This window comes from Lathamus discolor, chromosome 6 (assembly GCF_037157495.1).
Source record: "Lathamus discolor isolate bLatDis1 chromosome 6, bLatDis1.hap1, whole genome shotgun sequence".
NCBI classification, from domain to species: Eukaryota; Metazoa; Chordata; class Aves; order Psittaciformes; family Psittacidae; genus Lathamus; species Lathamus discolor.
The window spans coordinates 57,992,656-58,014,665 of NC_088889.1; the positions used below are offsets into that span (position 1 = coordinate 57,992,656).

General features: G+C 39.6%; 1 long non-coding RNA gene across 1 annotated transcript in view; it reads right to left on the reverse strand.

Moving 5' to 3' along the window:
• LOC136017820 (uncharacterized) overlaps positions 1–12,802 on the reverse strand; it is a 157,937-nt gene extending 145,135 nt beyond the window's left edge. Inside the window, exon 1 of the long non-coding RNA XR_010614097.1 lies at positions 12,744–12,802. This is a non-coding gene — a long non-coding RNA (uncharacterized LOC136017820). The remainder of the gene's footprint in view (positions 1–12,743) is intronic.
• Positions 12,803–22,010: the final 9,208 nt, after the last annotated feature.

A 22,010-nucleotide genomic window follows, 5' to 3' on the forward strand; every position in this document is an offset into this window, starting at 1 on the left:
TCGGAAGGCATTTTGTGGTTCACAGAAACCATCTGGCTAAAAGTAATTGAATACATAATCCTTTGCACTTGTATCCATGCCCTTGCAGCACCATTTCTTCAAAGATGAAAGTCTGTGGATCTGGCTGTAGGCCCAGTTAAGAGGGAAAAAGCAAGTGAATAGAGCTGACAACCACACCGCCTACGCCTGAGGCTGCATTAACTGCTCTGTACCTTCTTTTGTATTGCCTTGAAGAGCAATGGCAGCAGTCAATGAGAATCTCAAAGCCACAACTCCAACGGCATTGGAGAAGAACAGTGAGAACTCAGGCTTGAAAGACATCTTTGGCCTTCCACACATCTCCAGGGGCTGGAAGATTCAGGCAGGAATCAAACCTATTTACTGGAGGGTTTTGTCTTGTTACACTGCCTTGCTTCCGTGGGAAGATACTATCTGCATGGGGAGTGCCCAAAACACCAGAATATTAACATCTTCTCAGCACTGGAAACTGTGATCATCCATCAGAGTATTATCAAAGACTGGTTCATGAATGAGTCAGACTAAGACTACAGACCCAGTATCATTTAAGAGTTAGGGCAGACATGGATATTTCACGCAGGTCAGACAAAAAGAGCATACGATTTTCTGTCATGATCATTTATGAGGTACTGACCTTAACATAACCTCTCTTCACAGTGCCTATAACTTGTTTTCTTTGGTAATTCTCATGAATTAGCTTTTTTGCTTAGCTGTCTAAACTAATTTTTATCACATGTAAAAGTCTTTTCATGAAGCAACAGAGCAGCTTTTCTTCTTACCTTTAAAAATCTCTCTTCTTTCCTGAGTATTGATACAATTTCATAGTGAGGACAATTTTACATAAACTATTTTCCACTCCACTGAATGTTATGTCGCTCTAGGTGAATATATTACTTGGTTGATACTAAGGCAAAATATTGCTATAAATGCTGTATTTTCATAAATGCCATTCTTCGACTTTTTAATAGATTAATTCCATGCCTACTATTAATGCCAGGTCTTACTGATGGATCTGTTTTAAGCAGCCAACATAATTTCCTCTGTTGTCCCCAGAGCCTTCACCTATGATTCAAAGGGAAAAAAAAGATCACTAGCTCTTCTGTATTTCAAGGCAGCGAAGCGATTAAGATGGAGGGAAAAGCTCTGATGATTTGAAAAACTCTAGTCAGTAACACAAACAGAAAAAGGCATTCTGAAATTTAAAAGTAGAAAGTGGAAAACAGGGACTTTTACTTTCCTCTGGCCTGTTTAAAAAAAAAAAAAACCACACACAAAAAACCCCTCTGAAATAACAACACACTACAGATTGTCCAAATTCAGAGCCAGCTGTAGATATAGGTTAGTTAAGTAGTTGATAAATTAATGCCAGGTTCAGCAAAAATACAGCAGCTGTAAGTTTCTGACAGCATATAGTATATGAGAAATCCCTGTGATCGTAATGGTAATAATGCAGGAGATGAAAGACAGCATGACTTTACCAAATTTAGACTCCTTTTAAGTATCATTTGGTTCACATCGGGACACACATTTTGTTCTCTTCTACATTAGTTTAATTCTAAATTTTGAGTAATTGACTCCAGGATTATATTCTTCTAAAGGATACTAAAGATCAGTGCTGTCTAGACTTGTTTCTGGAAAAGGCCCAAGAATACTAGCAATAGCTACATATTTTATTCTAGCTTTTCAGCATGTTGGGAGCAATTAAACAAAGTGCGTTAAACCCAAATGCAGTAACTCTGATTCTTCATAAATATATATCTAACCCCAGTTTTTCCTTAGTTTATTAGCATTTGTGATCACCCATATTTTCTAGTTGGACTTTGTCCATTTTGTAACTGACTAGTTATATACTTTTTGAGTATAAACTCTATGCCTTATCAGTCCCTTCAGCCTTGTTAGGGTTTCTGAAACACCAAAGTTCTCCCTATTTTTATAAAAGCATCCATGTTACAGAGACTAAACTTCTGAGATGCAAATTTTGACACTTTCAGTATTTTCAAGCTATGCTATATTTGTTCTGAGCCACTGCCAAATGTGAAATAGCATTTAACACATATCGCCTTTAATCATCTAGCTTGTGTGGTTATATAATAAAATAACAGAGTAGGCTCAGAGACAGTTCTGTTCAACTTCCCATTTACCCGCAGAAACTGGTACATTTTAAAAGCAGTACCAAAGTGGTTCTGCTGATAAAACCTCAAATTAGGAACACAGATCTCGGGAAAAGATTTTGGCCAATTGCTGTTCTATTTTCCTGTTAAGATATACCTGCTAATTCAGGACAAGCAAGGTGTACGGTATGTCTGCTTGCAGGATAGTTCCGCAATAAGCCTTCATATCCATAGAGGCTATAAAGGCTCTTGCATTCTTGAGTTACTGTTAATGTCAAATCCCACAAAAGGTGTGGGCTAGACATAATGGAGTTCAGATCTCCAGCTGCTTTTAGTCTGTGCTGCTCAACAGTTTATAGAGACCAATGGAAAAGATGGCCCTATGTGGGGTTGAAAGGCTGTCACAGACAGGGAGGAAAAGAGATGAAGTTGCAACAAAGCAGTGCAAATGAATTCCATCATGCCTGTTTCTGAATGTGCAGTCTTCTGTAATTTACTTTTGCAATCCAACCCTACAGAAAGCACATGACCTTTTGGGAAAGTCTTTAGCCTCCATCTTTAAAGACTTTCAAGACACTGGGTTCAGGAAACGAGTTACAGTAACAACAGCAGCCAGCCGCGGTGCAAGACATTCCATAAGAACCAGGAAGTATCTTAATAATGCCTCTAACACCCAATGTTTGGGACGCTGTCATTTATCATCCTTATTTTGTTTTTTAAAGAAACAAGACACATCTCACAAAAACAAAAAAACAAAACAAAACAACAACAAAAAAACACCAAACAAACAAAAAAACCCAACCAAAACCAAAGGCAGGAAAGACATTCACAAGAATCATCTGCTACAGCATTAGAAAACCAGCCAGGAAATCCTCAGGAGTGGATGCAGCTTAGAAGACTGCCTATAGAGGCTTAGGTCAGTTTGCCTAACATTACGTATAACATGGTGTTAGTTTAGCCTGCTGAACTGGCCTGAAGTGGAGAAGGGGAAGCACTAGCAGTAACTGTACATACTAAATAGGTAGTTACTGGCCCGGAGGCAATGTGTCATCACCTTGACATAGTGCACAAAAATTTCAGCTTTTACATTTTTAAAGTCTCCATCATCTCACTTCATATTATCTAGTGCTGAAATCTTCACCCCTAATTAATACTGGAGCTGCAAACAATCTGAACAACCTGCTGCCCAGTGAGCACATTTTTGCGTCACTATTAAAGCTGTATCTGGGGACAGCATGTAGAAGTGCAGGCTGTGGGGCACAAATTGCAGCTAGGGCTTCAGCATCATTTTCAATAGTCAGCTGCTGCCAAAGGGTGCAGTTGATTCTAAAATGCTTTAAAAGAGCAAGTAGCAAGATGGAATCAAGAAGTTTTATCTTCTTTTAGTTTGATGTTATGGTAATTAGTATTAGAATACAGACTGCAGCTGTATATCCACATAAGTAATAAATCAGAGATGAGAAAAGCCTCAAAAATAATGAAAATTTGGAGGATACTCCATCACCTAACGTACAGCTAAATCTGCACCTGAACAAGAGAAGGTTAAGATGTAAACTGTGATTGCAGTGTCTGCATACATACATGAGGAGCAAATTTTGGTCACAAATTTCTTCAAAGCAAAAGACTAAAACTCTTAGTGTCAGGAAGACAAAATTAACCAGAGGTAGATAAATGCTAGAAATGAAACTTATTTGAGAGTGACATTTTAGTTCCATAATATTGCTAATAACCAGATAATGGACCTCACCAGCATCTTTATTCCTCACTAGCCATGTTCAAACATCTTTTCTAACAGCTTTCCTGTATACTAGGGTTCTAGACTAGTTCCAACCCATACCTTGCAAACACCTTTGAGTCCTCTTGTTGTTCTATTCATCTAATGCCTGCTGTCATCCATTTGCCTTAGTTTTACTAAGCCATATAGTGGCCAGCTGTATAGTGTGCTGATGCTTTCAAAGCTTTTATCCTTCTCTACACAGGGCTACTGCAAAGCTGCTCAGATTAATGCATATTCCAAAACTATGCATAGTTTTGGTTTAGCACTTCTAAGCATTTCTTCCCCCCGCCATCCTCTCCCCCCCCCCCCCCCCCCCGGTAAAAATATTTACTTTAAATTCAGGTTTGCATCAGGTAGTCTCTTCACTAAGTAACCAAGTTCAGTGCTTTCCTCTTTCTCCCCAAAGTCACTGTTTTACAGTTCTTAAAGATTGGCACCTTAGGCAGAACTGAGATGCTTTGTCCAAATAATAAAGCATACACTGTAACTTGCTACTATATTATTATATATCACAAATGGAAAAAATACTTCAGAATAAGAGAGTGTTAGGTTTTCAAACATGGCCTTTTATTTTTTCCACATGCAATTATTTGCTGGCACCATCTACCACACGCAGATGGCTAAATATATGATTGTACCTCGCTGTGATTTACAGAGGCACGTTAGAGGCTAGGCTGAAATTGTAGTCCTAAAGGTCTAACCTGAGCCTCCAAACCCCCAGGGATATTTGGAATTAGTGCACTTATTTTGGCATATTATGACTAAATAGCATGAGACAAACAATATGCAATACTAAAGTTCATCATTCTCAGGCTCACAAAAGGATGCATTACTGATAATGTCAGACTTCACTGCAGAGCATTCTTTGTCATGATTTCCTCATTTTCCCTATTTGATGCTGATGACCGTCAAAAAGCCTTATAAGCTAAAAGTCCTCAGTCAATCAGAGGAAAAGATCAGGATATAAATTTATACGCTCATTCTCTCTCCCCACTCCACACCCCTCATCTTTGGTGATTCAAAGAAACACTACTGTTGGTTTGCCTGGGGTTTTCGCACCAGTTTGCTTCCTAGTAATTTTTTTTGGTTCCTTTTTGCACGGGGAGAGATGGGGAAAGACTCACAAAAGAAATCTTTACAGTCTGATCATGTTATTAGGTTCTCTCACCCTCTCCCCTTTTAATTATTATCAAAAAGAACAGGGTCAAACTATAACAACTTGTAACTGCATAAGCACAAAATACTTCCAACTTTCCTTAGCCACGAGAAAGACTGTCTTTTGATGCAGCTATATGTGGGGCAAAAGGGAAACACTAGAGCCCAGATTTGGCACCTAGCACTTCTACACTGAAAAAAAAACCAAATATTAAGGGCACATGCAAGCAACTCCACTTGCCACATCCACCCCAGGCAATATTACCTACAGTATTTATCTGCTTTGTAACGAAGTCTGTATTATAAGTAATCATAAAGTAAGCTGGAACTATGATGCACAGTACATACAAATGCTTAATTTTTTAATACATCTCCAAATGAATGAGGCTCAGTGTATTAAAAAATATAAACAGCCCTTGACTTTGTTTGAGGTTACTCTTCTGCAGTAATGTCCTCAACATCATTTCTTGCAGGCTTTGGAAGGATCAAGATGAAAAGCATTCAGACACTACACAGACAATATCCATTTGATCTTTACACATTTCCACCCACACTTCAGGCCAACAAGGCGGAAAAGCATTTAAATTAAGTACACATTCAAACATCAGCATAACATGCCTCAAGGAGAACTGAAGACATTGGTGGTAAAACCTTATTGACATGTATCATCAAAAAAATTAAGATGATGACTCACAAAGATCAGCACATCACTTCTAGTGTGCACAGCCTACATAATACATTGGTAGCCTTGCCTCTTCTGCTAAGAAGTTTTTCATATTTAGTGTTGCTGAAGAGAGCCGTTTAATTAAACACAGAGATTGAGAGAGGCTGTTCATGACAATCTGAATTTCATTTTGTTTTGCATACATTGTCAATGAACATAAATTGTAGCGCTGTTAAAAACAGAACGCAAAGTTTCACACTGCTTAAGCAAAGCAGAAGGGAGTTTAACTACACACATATTGACACTACAATCAGCCATAATATATGACTGGAGTGTACAGTCATATGTGTTAGGCTTAATCAAGCTAATTTAATCAACAGAAAGGAAGACAGTAGAATAGGCTTAATGCAAGCTTAGGGCAAGCAATGAGCCGGCAGTCTACCCAGTAAACCTGTTGTTTACTGGGTATGCTTCTCATGTGTACTGCTTGTCAGAGAGGTGGCTGCAGCTTCTGAGTCCTTAGGGAAGCTTTATGCCCTACACAGACTACACAGTTGCAGGAAGAAGGAAGAAGGAGGGCGCTTAATACCAGCTGACAAGATATGTTTGCTGATCAGATTGGGAAGATAGCATCCAACACTCACCTGCTAACATACACCTTGCATCAGGACAAACAGGAGGTGACACAAGCATCAGGTATTTGGCTCAGTGATAGAGCTTCTCACTGGGAATTTCCACCTAGCCAGGCAACAGATGTAATTCCTTTGTGCTCATCAGATTGTGCAAAGCATATCATTACATTCAATTTTTATTCCATGCAAAGTGCACCGCTTTTACTTGAGAGAGATGAGAAAAAAGCCCTCATGTTAAAGGACTGATAAATGGAATGGATGCATCTTTGACAGTGCCAGCAGCTGGAGGCATTACTATTTTAATATTTATTTTGTCTAAAGTGTTTTATTTAAAAAATTTAATTCTTTCTCACCTCTATAAAAAAAGCAACCTGATGTAGCAAAGCATTTTTACAGATTCACTGCTAAGCATGTATTTCAGAATAGTAAATGACATTCACAAGTGAGCCTAGCCCCAGTGGTGATCAACAGCAGATGGGAGGGTAACAGATTCTACCTACAGTGTTACAACAGAAAATGGAAAAGTGAATACATGTGAAAAATAGAAGGCAGCAGTGATAGCGTCCAGAGCCTTCCGTCATTGCCATGTTGTGAAAGAAGTATTATGGGCCACAAATCTGTTGAATTTTCAAATCCAAAGTTAAACTCAAAGTCTGACCAAGAGTTTAGAGAGCCTAACTGAAATCTTCTTGGCTACTTCCTTGTATTGCTGTAGTCATGGTTAACTGGTTTGTCTCACAGTGTTGTTCCTCTGCTTCCAGCAAAAGGTTTTCACATCTAGAAAAACACAGCTGCTGCTTACCAAACCTTCCCAGTTTTCCACCCTTACTGTTTCCTTTTTTCTAGGCAAAGGAAGAGCACATTTCAGAAGACTACCTCCCTGTAACTGAGAACACCCTACAGAAAAGAGTGTTAGAAGTCAGGCAAAGAAAACAGAAACAGCTACCACTTCCACCAGCGCAAGGTATTAGCGTCTTTCAGAGTAACCCAACATCAGAACAGAGAGCAGCTTTTGTTGCAAGACCTGGGACATCATGTACTGTTAAAGGACCTCACTAATAAGAAACACTATTAAGACTGCTATACAGGAATCAAAGCCAGGCTGCCTGCAGCCATTTTAAACGCTTGAGCTAGCCACTATCCAATGTCAATTCAGATCCTTAGGTGAAAGACTGATGGCATGTACCAATAAGTCAAGCATACTGTAAGTAGTAAAGATTGAGTCACTGTTTCCAAAGCAGATGAGTTTTTTTGTTCTACAGATAAGAGGAAGGAGACATGGTAATATTCCTTTTGAACTACTGACAGGTATTACTACACATGGCAAGAAAACAGATCAATATTATAACATACTTTTTTGGTCCAGAAAGCTTTCAAATGACATCACACCCCAGTATTTTAGAATCCAACACTGGACACAGGTGATAGCAGTAGCTACAAATGCACTGGGTGGATGCTGAGCCACAATTCCTTTTATTAACAGTATGGCTTAGTAGCAAATGACAGGATTACCAGCAAGAAACCTGACAGGGCTTGCAACATAAAGATGACTTATCTCTGACTTTCACTATTCTTGTGAATAGTGTCATTGCTCCCCTGGTAATGGCACAATACTAAATACATGATAGTAACAAGGAAAGCGGAGAAAGGTTACAACTTCTTTACCAAAAATATTCTTCTATCTTTACTTATCATAGCTTATTATTACATTAAGATATCACCCTTAAGAGTAACTGCATATTGTCTCAAGAAACTTGTTTGCAAGTTACACCCAAGTTTTTCTGTGTAGAGAGAGATAACTACTCCATCATCCAGGCTCCTTTCTCTCCCTCAGGAAATAAAAAGTCCTAAAACATATTTCTGTTCCCAGGAGATGGAGAATATCCTGCAACAACCTTTCTGTTTAAAGTGCCTCCCAGACAGCTTCCAAGTACAATCTCTTTTCTGCACCGGCAGCAATTGGTATTCCCACGTTAGACAGCTTTGGGAATAAAATTGTCCCATTAAAAAAAAAAAAAAAAAAAAAAATATCAGCAGAGGTGCCTCCACCATTTTGCTAACAATAGCATCTGTTTTCTTTTTCACTGCAAACTGCTTCACTTAGCAATGTAAAGCAGAGGATACAGAGCCCTGACTGGAATCAAGTGTTTTAAATATTCTTCCTCCTAAGAATTAATAAGACTGAATTTATAACATCATTTTACAAAGTGCAATTCATTTCTTAATGAGGCAGACTGAGCACTCCTAGTTTGGAAGCACCCATGAGTGTACACAGTTAATCTCAGCCCTATTTGCCTTTATTCAGTGTCTGTTCTGTTGCTTTGGCTAGGTAAACTCCAAGGGTTTTATGCTGTGTTTTTTTCCTCAATTTTTTTCACTCCAACTAAAGTAAAAGATGACAGGTAATAATATAATGTGTGGTAGAAGGAGAAATGCTGACAGACATTGTGTTACTTTGCTTCAATTAGGCTCTAATTACTTCTCTTCAATTAGAAAAATCACATGAACCAATTATGCCAGATAATGTGTGCTTATCCTATTCAAACTGCACAATGGGTAAGGTCTATTCACATTGATTATCTTCAATTTATGCTTTTAGCCTTTTTTTCCCTTCTGTCTGCCTGGCCCATTACAGTTTTAAAGTGGAAGCTCTTAAGCAGTTCACAGTATTATGATATCATTCATAACAATTGTTATGTTTTGATGGAAGAAAAATTTTGATGCCTTGAATGCAGAGGGGAAGAAATCTCTTTGGATTGAATGTATTCCAATTTTGTTATTTTGGTTAACAATATTCCCATGGTTTTTAAATAAATATGATACCATGTGGTCTACTGTTAATGGACAGAGCTGAGTGAAACAGTTGGTTCTATGGGAGCAGAGATTTCAAAACCAAACACAGAATGGAACACAAGAACTGCTCACTGTCAGAGCAGAGTATCAGTCCTACAAGCCCTATCAAGCCTTATTCACAAATGGTCTGCAGATTGGAAGCAGTCAACAAAAGCAGAGTGACTAGCATAAAACCTAGAGGAGAAACCCTAAGAATGTTTTCCTGCAAAATGAATGTGTGTGTGTTTAACCCTGATGTAAATTCTCAACGGTCATAGAACACTTCAATAGATCTGGATGAGCAGATAATGCTGAGAAACAACGCTGAATACTAGAGGGAAAGAATTTCAATCCCTCTTAAGGGTTTAAGGGCTTCTGCTGATGCATGGTTTTATCTAGACTTGTGCTCAACTGAATAAAGAAGTTCTTTTAATACTCCAAGATTAAATACAGAACATACCCCTTTGCTGTCCAGCAACCTCCAGAGATGGCCAAGCACCAGGTAAGGTGTCACCTGGATCAGCTGAAGCTATCTCAGTCAACATCAATCTCTCTTGCTTAAAACACACAAGCTCTACTCAGGCTGGCTTGCTTGAATAGCAATTGCTTTATATTCAAAGAAGACTAATTTATTTCCTGGGGAACTGAGTAGATACAGAAAGAGAAAACAACACCAACAAGAGGTTCTCAAAATAGATATTCTCCTTGGGAGAGAGAGAGGGGAGAATATTCTGATATTCTCCTCGGGAGTGGGGGGAACAGAAAGATATGACCCTCGAGTTCTCAGACATCCCAGGAAAGATTCCAGATACCACTAAAAGCATGGCAATCCCTCCACAAAACAGGACAAAACAAGCCTTTTCCTGAAAGAATGAAATAATCTCAGAGCCTACTATTTTAACTGTGAAATGGATTGTTTTCTTTTATATACCTCATCTACTATATATCATATGCCATTTCAGTCTAGTCACTCGTTCTCATGAGGTCTTAAGGAGTCATACCACTCTGAACAGCTTTATTTCACCTGAATACATTGCTCTTCCTAATGTTTGGAAGACATACCAGCTTAAGGTCTTTTTTATTTCATCTAATTCTGTTTTGAAATTCATCATAACTTATAATGTTTCTTATTTTCTTCATTTAAGACACAATTAAAGGACAATTTTTTGTTACTAGCAACATTTCTTGCCCTAACATTTAGCTGTCCTAAGCACTTTGTATCCTCTCTCAAGCCTTTCTACATAGACACTATGCATTGGCCCTGTACTTCCAATTGTTACTGGGTATCACCATCCAAACTACATGAAAGGATTTAATTCTTTTATATATCCCTTTTAGCTTCTTTCAGAATAGACTATTTCAGTTGGAAGGGACCTACAGTGAACTGTCAGGTCCACCTGCCTGTCCAATGCCTCTTAAATTGTTCAAATGCCTCTTAAACACTGACAGGCCTGGGGCATCAACCACTTCTCAGACAAACCGCCTCCTAAGGTGTAGTCTAAACCTCTCCTGGTGCAGCTTTGAACTATTCCCATGTGGAGTATCACATGGGAATGTGACAGGGAGAAGAGATCAGCACCTCCCTCTCCGCTTCCCCTCCTCAGGAAGCTGTAAAAACAATGAGGTCACCCCTCAGCCTCCTTCTCTCCAAACTAGACAAGCCCAAAGTCCTTACCACTCCTCAAAGGACATTCCTTCCAGCCCCTACACCAGCTTTGTTGCCCTCTGAACACATTCAAGTTCCTTAACATTCTTCTTTTATCATGGGGCCCTAAACCACACACATTCTATTCTGTTAATTTAAGCATCATCATTCAGTGAGCGCTGGGGAGGAATCAGTAGGGTAAGGTTTCTAAGGTGAGTGGCAAAATATCCAGAAGCATTTTTTTTACATATTCACAGTGAGAGCCCGAGAGAGCAGCTCAGCCTAGGCACTTGACATCTTGATGGGTATATTAAGTAAGACTGATTCCATTTTAAGTCTTCAGATTTGTTAAAGATAAACTGGGAATTAAAGACCCAAAGACTGCTAAATAAACTGACTTGGGATGACACAGTCATTGAGATTTTTTCTGAGTAGCTTCTGGTCAAGTACATAAGCAAATAAGGCTCTTATCTGCAAATGACAAATATGAACACACATAACTTACAGAACTGCACTTTTTTTTTTTTTTTTTACGTGTGGTATACATAAATTCCCTAACAAAAAGGCTGCCCAAGAACAGAAAAATCATGCTGCATACTGAAATAAAAACAGGGCAGAACCTAAAGAGTTAAACAAAAGCACGTTGTTTTCTGTAATGTTATGAACATGAAATGTCTATTTGTCAAAATGTAATTACAAAGAACTCTTTACATTATATGATATAATGAATACCGTAATGGAAGTTCAAACACCACAGGGAAAATAGTTACCTGTGACAGGCAAAATCATTTTTCATTGAATTACAACCAAGAGGCGTAAACAACTGAAGTATTTGGGACCCACTATTCTAAGAGGTTACTACAGAATTACACACAGTTTAGGTAAGACAAGCTTGTACCAAAAAACCTCTGGTTTGGCTAACAAAATCCTCTGTGATCAAATCACTCTAGAAAACTCAGCTTTGAGATTTACTCCCCCTCCATCCTGTGTTTTTGAAGTCCAGATCTAGGCGCCACTAAAGTCAAGGTCTCTCAATCACCTGCTTTGTCTGGCTGCAGAAGGGGAAGTAGCTGAGTGAGATATTTTTCTCACAAAATTTTGACAGAAGTTTAAAAAATTAAAATATCAGATGCCAAGAGACTTCCAGTCCATCTGCCAGAGCAAAGACTGGAACAAGTTTAAATGAGGATCTAAACTTTTGGAAGATTATGTGAGTAGAAGTATTTCTCTTTAGAACCTTCCTGTCACCACTCAAAATTCAGTACAATTCACAAAGTTTTTCTGATGCTCAAGAATACTTGCCTAGCATTTTGAGCTATAAAGTGACAAAGTAATAGAAGTTAAATTTTTTAAGATGCTTTTTGCACTCAAAAGAATGGAACAGATTTTTTCTTGAAGAGTAGACTTTCATTTCTCAATGGCTCACACCTCTTCATTTGATGAACACGAAATATGCCAACTTGATTGGAGTGACTACAAAACCTTTAGAACTATTTGTACGGCCTCAGACTGAATCGATACAATTACCCCATCTCTTTTTAATAAAAGAGTCAAGTTCTGTGAATTATTTTAAGAAGAGTCAGCAGGACAAGCCAATTGGTTTTGTCTGCACTTGAACAGTTGGACTGACAGAAAGGTAAGGAAGGTCATTATTTGATTTACTTATGAAGAATATTAGACCACAAAGAACTGGTAAACTTATTTCATCTAATAAACCACTAGAGGTAACAACTCACAGTTTCTGTCATTATACTTGCTTCTATCCAGAAGTAGAAATAGCAGCACCAACAGTTCTGTGGGTAGGTTATTTTACTGCTAAGAAAGAAGAAATCCCTTTCTAATCCAAAGGGCTGCACTAGTGGAGGGGTCATACAAAAAGGGGTTCTGTTGAGTTCAGACATGCTCTTACCTTAACAGAACAGAAACTTCTCTTTATGTCTCTTCAGCAGTATTATGTGCTCTCCAACTGGAAAGAATAAGAAGGAATAAAATTAGACCTTGCCTATACTTGCAATTATTTTGGGACAGGTATGCTGCAGCAATAAAAACCAGGCCAGAGGCAGAGGTAGCAATTCAACAAGGAAGAAGTTTCCATGCACACAAGAGGAAAGAAAACACAGATCTTAAAATGTATGTGTGCAAATTCATTCATTGTCTCTTGGGTATTCATAACAGTTTAGAAGTGAAATGCAGCTCATGAGCATGAAGTATTCTCATGGTTGGTTTAAACTATTGTAAATTGCAGTGCATTTACCCCTTATAACTACTACTTAAAAACAATTATGACCTATAAGTAAATGCTTTTACTTGAAAAGTTACTTTTTATGGCAGGCACTATACCTTTATCATTCATCTCAAAGTTTCAGGAATAGATTACAGGAAAGGCAGAACTAAATATTTTACCCATGAAAAGATTTCAAGTATGCAAGTTGCTTCCCAGATATATGCCACGTTCTTTAAAATGGTGTAACTTTTGCATACAAATCAAAACAAACACCCAGAAGTCAACAGGGATCGAGCAGCATAGCAGAGAAATGGACACCCAGAAGCAGACAAGATCTGAAGGTTTTATAGCATGCACATTTCCTAGCTTTAGATATGAAAATAAAAAAAAAAAAAGAAAAAAAAAGAAAAAAGAAATAAAGAAAGACTTGGTGTTTAAAACTACAGCTTAACTATGCTAATAAGTCAGCTTTTAAGTGGATTACTCAAAAATAGTTTTAGCACTAAGGAAAACACATTGATGAAACTCAGTGGGAGAAAAATAGGATTTTTCTAGGTAGACAAACTCTGCAGTGATCAGTCAATCTAATAAAGTAGCAGATTTGGTTTGGGGGACTTATGTTTAACAGTTATGATTATGGAACTGTATCAGCGATGAATATTCCATATTGTGAATACAATGTTGTGAATACAATGGTATTGTATTTTAAAACTACTATACAATTCCTTGGCATACTGTGATGATTTTTCCAGCTATTCACCTGTTTTACAATTCAGCAGGAGATATATGCTTAGTTATACTCATCATTAGCGCTATTCTGAACAACTTACTGATTTATGATATGTGCTCTCTATAGTGCTAAATATCTTTATGTGCCCTGCATGTATCTCTTTCTTCAAAAAAAAAATGAATTGAAGAACAGTTTCAGAAATTAGGTTCAGCCCATAAATTTCACACACCTATATATTCCTTATTTCTCACCTCAAGGTACATATAGGAGATGCCAATGCTCAACAAACTCATGGCTCAACAAACCAGAAACAACCAGAAAGATTTTTAAAAGCAAATAAAGATGTGACTCATGCCTTTGGCAGGCCAAAATTTTTCAGTAGCTCTCATAATTCTGCATGTTTGCCCTCAGTCTCTCTCACTGAAGAGCTCTCAGGTTGTCCATTGCATCTGCTATCACAAGGCCATATGATGAAAAAGGAGGCATGCACATCACTTCATCAAACAGGTGTTAGGTGCTAAACCAAAATAAATATAAGTTCACATGCTCTAAGACTGTTTGGATCTCTGCCTTTCATTGCTGGAAAGGTTAAGGGCTTTCCCCTCTTCTAGCCCCCTTCTTCCCAGAAAAGGGGACACTGACAACAAGTCAGTATAATCCTGCATTTCACCAAGGATTAGGTCCAATTTTTACCTCTTCCCCAACAGCAAAGCAGAGGGAATAGAATTCTAAAGGCCCTTCTGATGGTACCTTCCTTCTTCTCCATGCCCTTCTCAGCAATAGATGGGCTGCTCAGCTGGGTTACTGCCTTTGCTCTCTATTATTTTCTTTTCTTACCCCTGAAAAGCAGCTGGAAGTTAAGTATAGGGAAGAAGAAATGCACTCTTGGTAAAAGTTCAAAGGAAATAACACTCTCTTTCTCTCATAATTATACCCATTCTAATGGATTAAAGCAGGTGCCACCGCAATACACCACTCATTTCCCCATAGGCCTTCCATCTAAAGTATTATTGGTACCTTACAAAAAAAAAAAAAACAACAAACAAAACAAAAAAAAAAAACCCCACTTAATTCCTTAAATGACTTTTTCAATTTCTGGGCATTTAGCCCAACCAGTCCTTAGTGCTATTGTAATGCAAGTAATAATTATTCCCTCTCCACTGACTAAGATAATGATTGTTCCCATTTCATAGTTAAAAAAAAAATTGGAAAAAAAAAAAATTACTTCCCAGATTCCCCAGGAAGTCTCCTTGAGCTTGTTGAGTGCCAGCCACAGCCACAAGATCTGTTCTTTTTAAGACATCAGGTGACTTTCCCAATTTCTTCAGAAATAGGGCATGCTACAGAGGGAAGCCACTGGGGAAAACAGGGCAAGTTTCTGTATGAGACTGTTCCTAGGTGCTCTCTAGCTAGGCTAGCAAGCATAGGGAGGGCTTGCAAGTTTGCCCATCTGATACCGGGCACAGGGATGTCTCCAGGGAATTGGAAAGACACGGGAGTAGAAGCACTGAGGAACACTCCATAACACATAAAGTAACACTTTATGTCGAGGTTCTGCACTATAATAAGAAGCAGGTTTGGACCAACCCAAACCTTCTTCCTTGTAAAACTTCAGTCTAAGTTAACAGCTAACTCAGATTCAAAGTATTGTGGGTATCTTGAGAACAGTAACCAGCATGACAGAGGAGGTAAACTATAGCCACAAGATAATGCTGAGAAGCAGCTGTTAGTCTGGAAGCAGGGTTAAAATACCATTAAAAAACACCTTTAAAAGGCACTTAGTGTATAGAAATTCAAACTGAGGTTAAAAAAAAAAAAAAAGAAAAAGATCAGATTTAGCACATAATGACTTGTGCTTTTTTTTCATTGAAGTGCATTTTGAGTCCTCCTCCTCGGTGGAAAATAAGAGACTAAAGATGCTGCCATTGTGACATATCCCACAGAGACAGAAAAGAACATGCTGGGAACAGCTTGTCTCAGCACATCACGTACAGTAGACAAGGTAACATTGCACACTACATCTGTGGCTTCGGCCATGTCTCCAGCAACCCGCACACTCTGCAGGCTCTGTGCCTCTCTCCTCCAGTCAGCATTCACTGAATCGTATATATTACCTATATCAACCTGGTACCTGCAATGCAAGCAACAACCCATAGCATCATTGAAATGCTGCTGCCAAGCTCAGAATGGCAGAAAGCCACACCACCCTCCCAACCTGCTCCCACCCACCTGTGCCCGCTGCATTAAGTGTCCCAATGCATTTCTATTTCCAGGGCCATCACCAAACGTGGCAAGCAACAAGCACCCTCCACAACCCTGACCCGCTTGCCCACCTCCCTTGCAAGACAGAGACAAGGAATACAAAATCACAGACACAGAGTATTTTGAGTAACAGCTTAATGGAAGTTACCAAGGGATGTGAATCCAACTTTAACAAAAAGACATGTACCAATGAGTTCGAGTCCAATTCCCAGAATGATATTATCTGTGTAGTGTTAATTCTTTATTATTCAAAAGATTGCTAACTGCTCATATCTACACAAATGTGTTCATGCTTCATTCATTCCAAGTCAATAATAATGGATTCTTACTATTGATTATACATGAGCCTTTTTGTCCCATCATAATGAAATTTTAATGTTGATGGTCCCCAAACTATTATTTCAACCTAATAACAGTGAGACTTGACAATTACCTCGCTCTGTGAATTGCAGATAGAACTAATAAGGTCATCCTTAATAACTTTTTGTTTACCTGACATTTGGTAATTTTATAGTTATTATGTATTATTTTAAAGTCAGAGGAGTGTTTTGCAAAGAAACGTTGTCCCCCTGTGGAATAAAATAACGACTCTGCCAGCAGGAAGCCTTTCCCTTGCCTGCTCCCTGACCCGAGGTGCATTACCTGAGCCCCTCAGCCCAGGGGAGAGAAGCACATCTCCATGGCTGCAGCTCAAAAACATAATTACAGAAGGGAAAAAAGGGGCAAGAATCCTTAAACCCAGGGGGAGGGGAGGGGGAAGGAAAAAAATCTGTATGGGAAATCTTAGTTTAACACCTGGCAAGGACAGGATGGCTAGTGACACAGTGTCATCCTGGTTCAGTGAACCGGGGTGCGTTTCCATCTCTGCGCATAGAGAATTGTTGTGGGGCTGTCCTCAGGAGGTTTCTCCCCTTTCTGTCCAGCAGCAGCCCCACAGTGCAGAGACAAATGAGCACCTCCTTCACCACCAGACCACAGCCAAGGAGAAGTAGCTCTGGTTCCCAAACTGACTGCTTCCCATTACTTGGCATTGCTTGCCACCTGGCCTGTCACCTCACTCTATTCCGGTCATGTTAGCAGGCAGTCCCTGTTACTGCTGTCCATTGCCACGAGGTCCACTCTCACAGCAGTGAGAGGGCCCCGACACCCAACCTACACTTAGGCAAAGAGCACACTTTTCTTTCTGGGCTGTTTCCAGCACTTTTGATCCTTTCCCGAAGGGCTGCAGAAGCACTGTCAGTCACTCGCCAAGCAAGATGCTCTCCCATGAGGCACTGACACACAGTGCCTCTCCATGGAACCTTCCAGAGCCAGCACTGTCTGGGGCAGGGCAGGCTCCCCTCAGGCAGCTGAGAAAACACCCACCCAGCCAAAGAACTGGGCTTCCACCCAAAAAAGGCAGAGTGACAAACAGTGGTCCGGGGGCTACACATGGTGAGGGAAGAAGCTTTAAATTGAGAGACCACCACAAGGTTTGAGCAGCAACACCAAGCTAGCCAAATGGCTGCCAGCCTCTGGGGAAGAAAACAGGAAGAGAAGCAGCAGCTTCAGGAAGGCTCCCAGTCTGGCCAGGCGCATAAACACAAAGCAAGCAAACAAATGGGATTTGAACTGTTATTGGAGTAAAGTAAGCACACTCAATGTTATTAGGTTAGCTATATATATAAGCACTGTGACAATCTGAGTTTAAATACCTTCCTAGGACTGGGTTTCCACACATCACACACCTCTCAGACACACATCTGCAATGTGTGGTTTTGCTACAAAAGAAACACTCATGGGTATGGACCTGCCTGTGCAGCAAGTCAAAACAAAGCCCTTAAGGGGCTTTCAGTTTAGGAAAGAAGACCTGTCTTCACTTCTCTGCTTGTTCTGGTCCTGTGCTGGTGGCAGGTTGGCTTAATCAAGGAATGTTGCTATAAAATCATTTCAGGAGCAGCAAGGGATCCTGGTGAGAAACATGGAGAGCCTTGCAACATACTTGTGTGGGATTCCTTGATTTCAGATGTTTTCCAAGACTTTCTTGGAGGAGACAGCCGTGCCTGCTGTATTCACCATGGCACTGGCACAACTGCCTGGCATTACCCTATTGCTCAACACTGATGGGGCACAAGGAATCGTTAACAAACACTTAAGAAACAGCATTGCTGCAGCAGAAGGCTGGAGAAAGAAAAAGGCTGTAGTAATCATCTAAAAGATGTCCCAGAGCTAAGATCACCTTTTTTCTTTTTTGTCCAGTCTCATGCACACATAGTATCTTGGTTAAATAGCTTTATTTTTTAGTATTATGAAGAATGCAGATATAACAGTGGTACAAATGCTGGGAGTAGCTATTTGCAATTGTTATAATTGCTTCAATCACTGCATTCCCCAGACATATTGAAATAGTTAGGGTTTGGTTTGACATAACATTCAGTCCAGGCAGGCAAGTTCGTATGGTTAACCAACGCATCACAGAAGGGGAAAAGCAAGTACTAAGTCTATACCTAGGCTTTCTGAGCAGTATTACCCATGTCCACTTCTTCAATATATGGCACTGGTTGTATAAATGTTAAGATATCTCCCTAAATTCTGTTTTTTCACAGCTTTATTTTCTAACTCCTCTTGCACATTACTTCTTTCATTACACTCTTTGAAACCTAGGCAGAAACCCAAGTGACAAAATTGTACCCATTCATTATACTCCAAAATTCCTTCCAAAGAAATTTTATGCTCTTCAGCTGAAGAGTATGCAGGTACTACTTAGAATGGAAAAAGAGCATCCACGTATATCAATATGCCTAGTAGAAATCTGCTTTTTCTGCTAATATATTCTTTCCCACTCACCAGAGATGTGTTTAGCTTTCTTCAACAAACTTGAAGGCTTTACCAGGAAAACAACCCTGATTTTATGATCAGCCTTGATTTTGTGGCAAGCCCCAGCCATAGAATCATAGAATAGTTCGGGTTGGAAAGGACCTCAAGATCATCTAGTTCCAACCCCCCTGCCATGGGCAGGGACACCTCACACTAAACCGTCTCACCCAAGGCTATGTCCAACCTGGCCTTGAACACCACCAGGGATGGAGCATTCACAGCTTCCCTGGGCAACCCATTCCAGTGCCTCACCACCCTTACAGTAAAGAATTTCTTCCTTATACCAAATCTAAACTTCCCCTGTTTAAGTTGTAACCCGTTACCCCTTGTCTTATCACTACAGTCCCGCTATAGCAATTGCAAAGCTTCTGCTGCTCAAGTGGAGCACTTGCCTTGCTAAGAAGGCAACACAGAACCTTTGCACTGAGTTTTCCAGGCATGGGAAGCAGAGATAAAATTACACAGGGAGCTTCCCAGGACAGAAATCCACACACATCTTACAAGTAAAGGACAGGAAAGAAAACTTGACTTCAGTTTCGATTCTTTCCTTTATTTCCTAACTCAGGGAAAGCTGTCCAAAACTCTTATTTTCAGGCTTGCTGGAGGCTAATTTATTTTTTTTTTATTGTAGTTTTGTTTACAAACTTGCCTGCAGCTCTTGCATTCCTAAGACTGCTGACAAGAATTTTAAAGCACCATGGCAGGATGCCGTACTGCTCAAAACCTCCCAGACTTGCCTCAAACTGAGATGAAGGTCTTGAACACAAGGGACATAACCTTTACATCCCCGTCTCTAATGCTGCTACTGCAGATCAGTACAAGAAAGTGCAATAAGCTTCCTAGGTATGGAAATTAGTGTTGTATTTCTGATTTTTGCCACCACTCTCCACTTGTGCACAACACAGGCTTTGCCACCTCTGCTCATGCTGCATTCTGGGAAGGGAGAGGAAGCAAAAATCTTCCAAAATGAACTTAAATCCCCCTGGTTTCCAAAGAAAGGAACATGAGCGTTTTAAAAATAAATATTCAAAACCAAACAAAAAACCCAACTCCCCATAAAAAATAAAGCCACCATCTATCCCCCCCCAAAAACAAAAAACAAAACCAAAAACCAAACCAAACAACCAAACAGCCATCAGAAATGTTACATTTGTTATAAAGCAGCACATCATATTCCCATATAGGGAATACTTTAGTTTTCATGAAACAAATATTTCACGTGTATTATACAGAGAACCTGGGATTAAAAGACCAGAGACTAGGGGTTCAAGTAGTGAGACTCCCAGTTAGAAAACTGCAAATGGCTTTGCACTGAACCTGGGGTAGCATATAGGGTAAAAGAAGAGTCAACAGCTGGAAGAGGAGTCAAGAGCTGGAAGAGTCAAAAGTGTGGGGAGAAACCCCAAAACAAAACACTTTCAACTTCCTCGAGAAAAAACAAAAAAAAAAAAACCACAAAACTTTGTTGAGCTCAAAAGATGGGAAATACCTGAACGGAGGTTTCTCAAATTCTTCCTAAAATTAAAAATCAATCCTAATTTACAACCAAAAGTCTTAACCTGAAACAAAAAGTATTGAAAAGGAAAGTTAAGCCATTTTTTTCTAGCATAATTTTCCCGTATTTCAAAAATATTAAGAAAATTAAGTAAACTTTTTCAGCCCAGCTCTCACCGCAATCTGTGATGGCTGTAAGGTACACAAATCATAGCCAGGCCTTGTTATATTTTCACACATAAAAGAATAACAAAAGTCCCTGCTGCCATATATTGGTTTCCAGATTTCTGAACCCTTTTTTTCCTACATAATTTTCAGAATTTTGTAGCTGTAAATTTGGTTTTCAGTATTTAAAAGCTATTTGAGATAAATATTAGAGCTACCAGGAGTGTCATTTCATGCAAACGTATATCTACTGAGACAGACCTCACCTGGAGTATTGTGTGCAGTTCTGGTGTCCTCAACATAAAAAGGACATGGAGCTGTTGGAACAAGTCCAGAGGAGGGCCATGAGGATGATCAGGGGACTGGAGCACCTCCCGTATGAAGACAGGCTGAGGAAGTTGGGGCTGTTCAGCCTGGAGAAGAGAAGGCTGCGTGGGGACCTCATAGCAGCCTTCCAGTATCTGAAGGGGGCCTATAGGGATGCTGGGGAGGGATTCTTCATTAGGGACTGTAGTGACAGGACAAGGGGTAACAGGTTAAAACTTAAACGGTGGAAGTTTAGATTGGATATAAGGAAGAAGTTCTCTACTGTTAGGGTGCTGAGGCACTGGAATGGGTTGCCCAGGGAAGTTGTGAGTGCTCCATCCCTGGCGGTATTCAAGGCCAGGTTGGACGAAGCCTTGAGTGACATGGTTTAGTGTGAGGTGTCCCTGCCCATGGCAGGGGGGTTGGAACTAGATGATCTTGAGGTCCTTTCCAACCCTAACTATTCTATGATTCTATTATATTCAAGTGATCAATATACTAAAAGTGAAAGCAGAGAGATGGTTAATTATTACCGTTGACAGAGCAAATGGAAATAAGAAGTAAACACTACATTCAAACAACACTAATGCCACATAAGAGAGAAAATCACTTCCAACAGTAACTAGCAGACAAAACATGCATGCATAGAATGCCACTTATAGAAACCAGAGCACAGCACACCAAATCTACTCCAACTGTAATGAGAGTAAAGTGCCTCAGAAGCAATCCAATCAATAGCTCAGCTTTCCAACAAGCACACACTGTGCTAAAGCAGACTTCTTAGTAATAAATAGATACTTAATGAATTGCATTAAGGGTAAATACAGCCACCTTAATAAACACACTTATTCCCTCTTTAAAGATAAAATGCAATAACAAAAACCCTCTCACATCTAAAACTCAGGAGAACAAGTTTCCACCACAGCAATTATGCAAGGGGAAGTCCACTGCTGCTCTAATTAGAGAGTCCCTAATTAAATGCTCACACATTCCTGCGTCAAATTAACTTAATTTGCTTCTCCCAAAAGCTGCCCAAAGTTTCATCTATGTGGAAAAAAAAAAATTTGCTCTACTGATTACACGGGGTTTGCTAAATTTACAAAATTATCTCAGACACTGATAGAAGTGCAATCTGCTGG